The sequence below is a fragment of the Chiloscyllium punctatum genome, chromosome 5 (genome assembly GCF_047496795.1).
Source record: "Chiloscyllium punctatum isolate Juve2018m chromosome 5, sChiPun1.3, whole genome shotgun sequence".
NCBI classification, from domain to species: Eukaryota; Metazoa; Chordata; class Chondrichthyes; order Orectolobiformes; family Hemiscylliidae; genus Chiloscyllium; species Chiloscyllium punctatum.
The window spans coordinates 89,245,990-89,252,543 of record NC_092743.1 but is presented as its reverse complement, the minus strand read 5'-3'; the positions used below and the strand labels follow the sequence as shown (position 1 = coordinate 89,252,543).

General features: G+C 40.7%; 1 protein-coding gene across 13 annotated transcripts in view; it reads left to right on the top strand.

Moving 5' to 3' along the window:
* The window catches only part of LOC140477215 (neurocalcin-delta), a 437,252-nt gene that overhangs the window by 234,304 nt on the left and 196,394 nt on the right, over window positions 1–6,554 (top strand). For 4 of the 13 annotated variants that reach the window (XM_072570720.1, XM_072570721.1, XM_072570717.1 and 1 more), the window contains one exon: window positions 3,850–4,013. The exons of the other annotated variants lie outside the window; for them this stretch is intronic. The gene's annotated coding sequence lies outside the window, so the exon portion shown is untranslated. The remainder of the gene's footprint in view (window positions 1–3,849; window positions 4,014–6,554) is intronic. 13 annotated transcript variants of the gene reach the window in all.

Below are 6,554 nucleotides of genomic sequence, written 5' to 3'. Positions count from 1 at the left end.
CCTCAAATGAAAAAACCACCATTCTGTGTCTGAAGGGAATTTTGTCCATTTGATCTTTGGTCTAGAGATTGCCCTAGTGGTTTCAAAAAACTCTTTGCATGCCGTGTTGGTCAGCATACTGTTGGGTGTCCTGGCCTTTCTCTTCCCAGCACTTGCCCTTTGTCTTCTGGAGTTTTCTTTGTGTATACCTTGAACTATTGTGTATCCTATTGACATGTGGCCTCAGGTTTTTCTACCATGTATTGAAGACTGCTTATTGTTGCAGGAATCATGTATTTCTATGTAGTTTTCTCATACCATTCCTGATAATAAGAATGCTTGAACCAGGTAGGCTGGACTTAGCTATCTAGTACAACTGACTTTACTTGATCTCAATATTTTGAAGTTGAGTTGGATGTGTGAAGATTTTACACATTTGATTTGGAGCTGTGCTAGGAATTCTTTTTTTCCAGACAGGCTGTTATAGGGCTGGGACATTGCTGTTCATTCTCTTGGGCTTTAGCTTCTTGTGATGCCTCGGTGCTCAGAGGATGCTTATCACCAATTGAACAAGTTGATAATTTGTCCAGCAGGCATCTAGTCTATGTGGATTGAGTGATCCAGCCATCACTTAGATTTTTAACGTGATGAATTACATAATCAAGGAGATGCCAGCATTTTGATGATGGTTGCTTCCCTGTGGATTTGTATTTGTCTTTCTGACAGAAAACCGTGTAAATTATGTGGCCACACTGAGTTGACATTGTCAGTAGGAGGACACCATTCATTTGGTTTTTCCAATGCTGCTTTTCCTGATGCCACCTCTTCTGATATTTTGGAGTCACAGCCAACTCTGCCACTAAAGTCATCAGAGGATGATTTTTATTTCTTTTGGGTTGGCAGTGAGGACTTCATCAAGGTCAGAATAGAACTTTTCCTTAATATTGGAGTCAAGGATCAGGGTATAAGCACAGACAATAATGGCATATTGAGCTGGGATGTAAGAGAACTGTCATGAACCTTTGAACTTGGGAGTCCTGGCAGTGCCTGCCTTCTGGGTGGCAAGCCGAACCCTGTGGATATGAGGAGTGCTATCGGCTTTTTGTTTCCATTGGAAGAAATGTCCCCCAACTTGGTTCTTCAGCTGTCCCTCTCCATGAAGGTGGTCTTACTGAGGGCAACTATGTCAGTTTGGAGTCTTGATAATTCTCATGTTGGAATTGCACTTCTTCCTCCTGTATGATTATGCGTCTGATTATCCATGAGTGTTCTATACCATTTCCAAATTGCAAAATTTTATTGCTTTGATCATGTAGATTATGATCCCCAAAATGTGTGGTTCTCCACAGAGGAGAAAATGGGACAGCCTATTTTTGTGCTTTTCCTAGCCCTTTCCCATTTGGGTGTGAGCAGATAGTGTTCTGAAGAGGACAATCCAGTCACAGAAGCTTCAGCCTAAAGGCACCTCAGTCCAACAACCACCACACATTTGTTGCGTGTGTCTAAATTCTTGACTAGGGACTCTCCGCTCTCTCCCAATTGCCTATTTTCCACTGTCAGTTTTTCAAAAAAGGCACACAACCTTGTGGAACCTTATGTGTTTAGAGTCGGAACCATAGTCAGAGGGATATACATTAAAGGAAACAAAGTTGCAACTCGTGCATGATTTGTGTGATCCTCATGTGTACAATTAATGAGTAAGGTCCTAGGGAGTGTTGCTGAACAAAGAGACCTTGGAGTGCAGGTTCATAGCTCCTTGAAAGTGGGGTCGCAGGTAGATAGGATAGTGAAGGCGGCGTTTGGTATGCTTTCCTTTATAGGTCAGAGTATTGAGTACAGGAGTTGGGAGGTCATGTTGCGGCTGTACAGGACATTGGTTAGGCCACTGTTGGAATATTGTATGCAATTCTGATCTCCTTCCTTTTGGAAAGAGGTTGTGAAACTTGAAAGGGTTCAGAAAAGATTTACAAGGATGTTGCCAGGGTTGGAGGATCTGAGCTACAGGGAGAGGCTGAACAAGCTGGGGCTGTTTTCCTTGGAGCGTCGGGGGCTGAGGAGTGACCTTAGAGAGGTTTACAAAATTATGAGGGGCATGGATAGGATAAGTAGACAAAGTCTTTTCCCTGGGGTCGGGAAGTCCAGAACTAGAGGGCAAAGGTTTAGGGTGAGAGGGGAAAGATATATAAGAGACTTAAAGGGGCAACTTTCTCACGAAGAGGGTGGTACGGGTATGGAATGAGCTGCTAGAGGAAGTGGTGGAGGCTGGTATAATTGCAACATTTAAAAGGCATTTGGATGGGTATATGAATGGGAAGGGTTTGGAGGGATATGGGCTGGGTGCTGGCAGGTGGGACTAGATTGGGTTGGGATATCTGGTCAGCATGGACAGGTTGGACCGAAGGGTCTGTTTCCATGCTGTACATTTTTATGACTCTAAATGAGCAGGAGAGGTATCCCAAAGGCCTACCAGAAGCAATGCTTGAAAACATATTGTGACATATGCTTCAAGTTGTTAATTTTTGTCACAACCAAAATTGTATTCGCAGAGTATTGATAGAGATGTCAAGTCTTCCAATTACTGGGCAGCTTGCCATCAAGCTCTGTAACTTTGGATCTGCTATAATGCTGACAGATGTGGGGAATGATTACACAGGACTTGGCAATGGAACTCTGGTAGTAGCCTGTGTGAGACTTTTGTTTATGTGGGTATTATAGGGCATCATCATTGGGCACACGATGTTCACAGGTGACTGATCATTTTTTGGTGAGATGTCAAACCACAATGACTGAGACCATTTGCACAGCCAAAAGAGACACATTGGTTTATGTCAGTTCTGGCTGTTAATTGCTTTTTGGATTGCACTTTGTCTTCACTTTGTCCCAACTGTGCCACCATTGGTGATCCTACCAGGATCAAGCAATTTCTGGTGGCATCATACATGGGATCATTGGAGTGCACCAAACTTTTACCACATCAAGGTGATGCTCAACAAAGGGGTTCAGGTAGGGTTAAATAAAGAAAGTTGCAAACTTGGGTATCTGGAGGGCCACTTGGCAAATCTGTAGCCCAATCATTCTGAAGAAATGATCTGTTGCGATGTCTGTTTTCTTGTTATGAAAACTGGGTGAGGCCACGGGAGATGGGGTCTGATGCTATGAGAATTGAAAGGCCATTTAGCAATAATGGGAGTTGATACTTTGTATCCTGATTTCTCAAAGATTTGTTTTGAAAAAAAAATAACCAGACAGGAACATGTTAATATGTTGCATATCTCTCAAATCAGTTCAGACCAGAAAGACACACAGCAGATTGTTTGGCTTGATTTGAAACTGTAGAGAAACTGCCTGTAAAAGGACCATTAATGCTAATGCAGCTGAGCAATTAGGAGCATAGTTTTATTCTTGAATGCTGTTTATTCTGTTTCCATGGCAAATGATCCCAACAAAATGCATACGAGGGTCAGTAGAACTGTAGGAGAAACTGAGTAATTATCTTGTCAGGTTTCATAGCTGGTTATGCTTTATTACCACCAGATTCTGTTGGCCAAAAATCAAAGACAGTAAAGTGGACTTCAGTAAATAATTTGTGCTATTTCTGTTCACTGTTGTCATAAATAGAGGTGAAACGTTAATGTTTTTCTTGGAGATTTGTATTTTACAAGCTCAGATGACACTAATTTCTTTAGTACTGCACATTCTAATTTTTCCTCCTCTCTTTCATGTGGATTTTTTTTAATCACAGTTGCATACTTACCAATCTTCTGTAATCACTGTGTAAATGTTTAGAAGATCAGCTGTCCAAGTATAAATCTATCCATCCTTATTAAAAAGACTGTACTCAAAGGGTATTATCTGTTCATCTCCCTTCAGATGTGATGGAAAACTGAGAGTCAGGACTAGCAAAGACTATTTTGATCTTGCACTCTAGCACCAGAAATGACCACCAAAATAGACAGCTCACTTACCATATGAAGGACATGAATGACTGGTGAGCAAGACTTACTGTGGAACTGGCACAGACAGAAGTGCATTGGGTGAGTTGATGTTTACATGCTACAGAAACTCACTAGAATAGCTATGCCTCGAAGTGTCAAAGGCATGATGAGATAAACGGAGGTGGTGAAGTTTGGGAGCAGGACATATGTAGTCTTAATGACAGATTATATTGCATTAGAAGCTCTGTTCAGGATTGAATAGGATGCCAAGTTCACCAAGCAGTCTAGCTCGACAGAAAGATGGAATCAATGTCAGTAGCATCCACCTTATTTAGACATTCATTTTCTAACAAGAATGTCTCCCTCATTCATTCTACCAGAATATATGACTTCACACTTATTTATACTTTAGATCATTTGCTGTCACAGGCCAACTTTTGCAAGTATATTAATGGCCTGGTTTTCTGATAGCCAGGTAATCACTTGTAAAAGTTCGATGGGAGTTACTATCAGAACCCTGCAAAAGCCCTGACATAGCAGGAGGAAATTGCCTGGAAAATTAAAGATTGCAGCAGAAAATTCTGTTCTAAGAACATAAGAACTAGGGGCATGAGTGGGCCATTTGGCCCTTTTGAGCCTGCTCCACCATTCAATAAGACCGGGCTAATCTTTTTGTGGCCTCAGCTCCATTTATCCATCCTCTCACCATAACCCTTAATTCCTTTATTGTTCAAAAAAAATCTATCTTCGCTTTAAAAACATTTACTGAAGTAGCATCAACTATTTCACTGGGCAGGGAATTCCATAAATTCACAAATGTGCTTCCCCTAATTTTGAGGCTATGCCCTCTTGTCTTAGTTTCCCCTGCCAGTGGAAATATCCTCTCTGTGTGCATCTTATCTATTCCCTTCATACTTTTTGTATGTTTTTAAATTCCAATGAGTATAATTCCAGTCTACTCAGTCTCTCCTCATAACCCAACCCCCTCTAACTCCGGAATCAACCTGGTGAACCTCCTGTACACTCCCTGTAGTGCGAAACCTCCCTTTCTGAAGTAAGCAGACTAAAACTGCTTGCAGTACTCCCAGGTGAGTCCTCACCAGCACCCTGTACAGCTGCAACATAACCTCCCTGCTTTTAAACTCAATCGCCCTAGCAATGAAGGACAAAATTCTATTTCCTGCCTAATGCCCCTTCTCATTTTCTAAAGGACCAACGTTTACTTTAGCCACTCTTTTTCGTTTTATATATTTATAGAAACCTTTGCTATCTGTCTTTATATTCTGTGCTGTTATTTTTCTCATGTTTGACCTTTTCTTTATAGCTCTTCTTGTGGCTTTCTGTTGCCCTTTGAAGCTTTCCCAATCTTCTAGTTTCCTACTGATCTTGGCCACTTTGTATGCCTTCTCTTTTAATTTGATAGTCTCCCTTATTTTCTTCGACACCCACGGCAGATTACCCCTTTTCTTACAATCCTTCCTTTTCACTGGAATATACTTCTGCTGACCACTTTGAAAAATTGCTTTGAAAATGCTCCACTACTGATCAACTGTCCCACCATAAAATCTTTGTTTCCAGTCTACTTTAGCCAACTTCTTCCTTATCCTATTTTAGTCTCCCTTGTTCAAGCATAGCACCTGGTATTGGATTTTATCTTCGCACTCTCCATCTGTATTCTAAATTCAACCATACTGTGATCGTTACTTCCAAGAAGATCCCCAAGGATGAGGTCATTAATTATTCCTGCCTTCTTACACAGTTTCAGATCTAGGATAGCTTTCTTTCTCTTGAACATACCGTTCAAGAAAATTATCACAGATACACTAACCGAACTCCTCCTCAAAGCTACCCTGACTGAGCTGGTTCAATCAATTGACATGTAGATTAAAGTCCCCCATGATAATTGCCATACTATTTTAACAGGAATTAGTTATTCCTTTGTTTATTGCCCACCTCAGTGTGATGTAATTATTTGGTGGCCTATAGATTACACCTATCAGTGACTTATTTTTAGAATTTCTAATTTCCACCCAAATGGCTTAAATCTTATTCTCCTTAGAACCTATATCATCTCTTAGCACTGCCCTGGTATCGTCCTTGAATATCAGACCTACACCACCTTAGACCTGGAAACTCAAAGTAGCTATTTAAGTTGAACATTTGGAAGGATCTACTGCAGCTCATTTAATAGTTATTCAAGGAAAGCTGTTATAGACAATTTTTTTTATTTCTCTGGCGGAAAATGGAGTTGAAGCTGAAAGTCAGTCATGATTATATTGAATGGTGAAGCCAACTCCATGGGCTGTACTCTTCCTGTTCCACTCCTCCTGTTTCTACTATTTTTGTGTTGTTTGATCTGCTTCCACAGTAGGTTTTGTTTAATCTATTCTCAAAATCTGGAGAATTGCAAGAGATCATGCAAGTGGGTCTAACAAAGCATTTTGCTCTTCATTCCTTGAAATTAAATTTGATAACACTCTTGGCCCATGAACCTGCCCTATTCAACTGTTAAAGGTTGTCAGATCTTGATAAAGATTAGCCCATATCACTTTCTCTGTTGCACTGGTAATGTGGATTGTTTGTTAAGTCTTGTCATTTTCAAATCCAGTTCTAGGTTCATTGTTAGAATGAATCACTGAA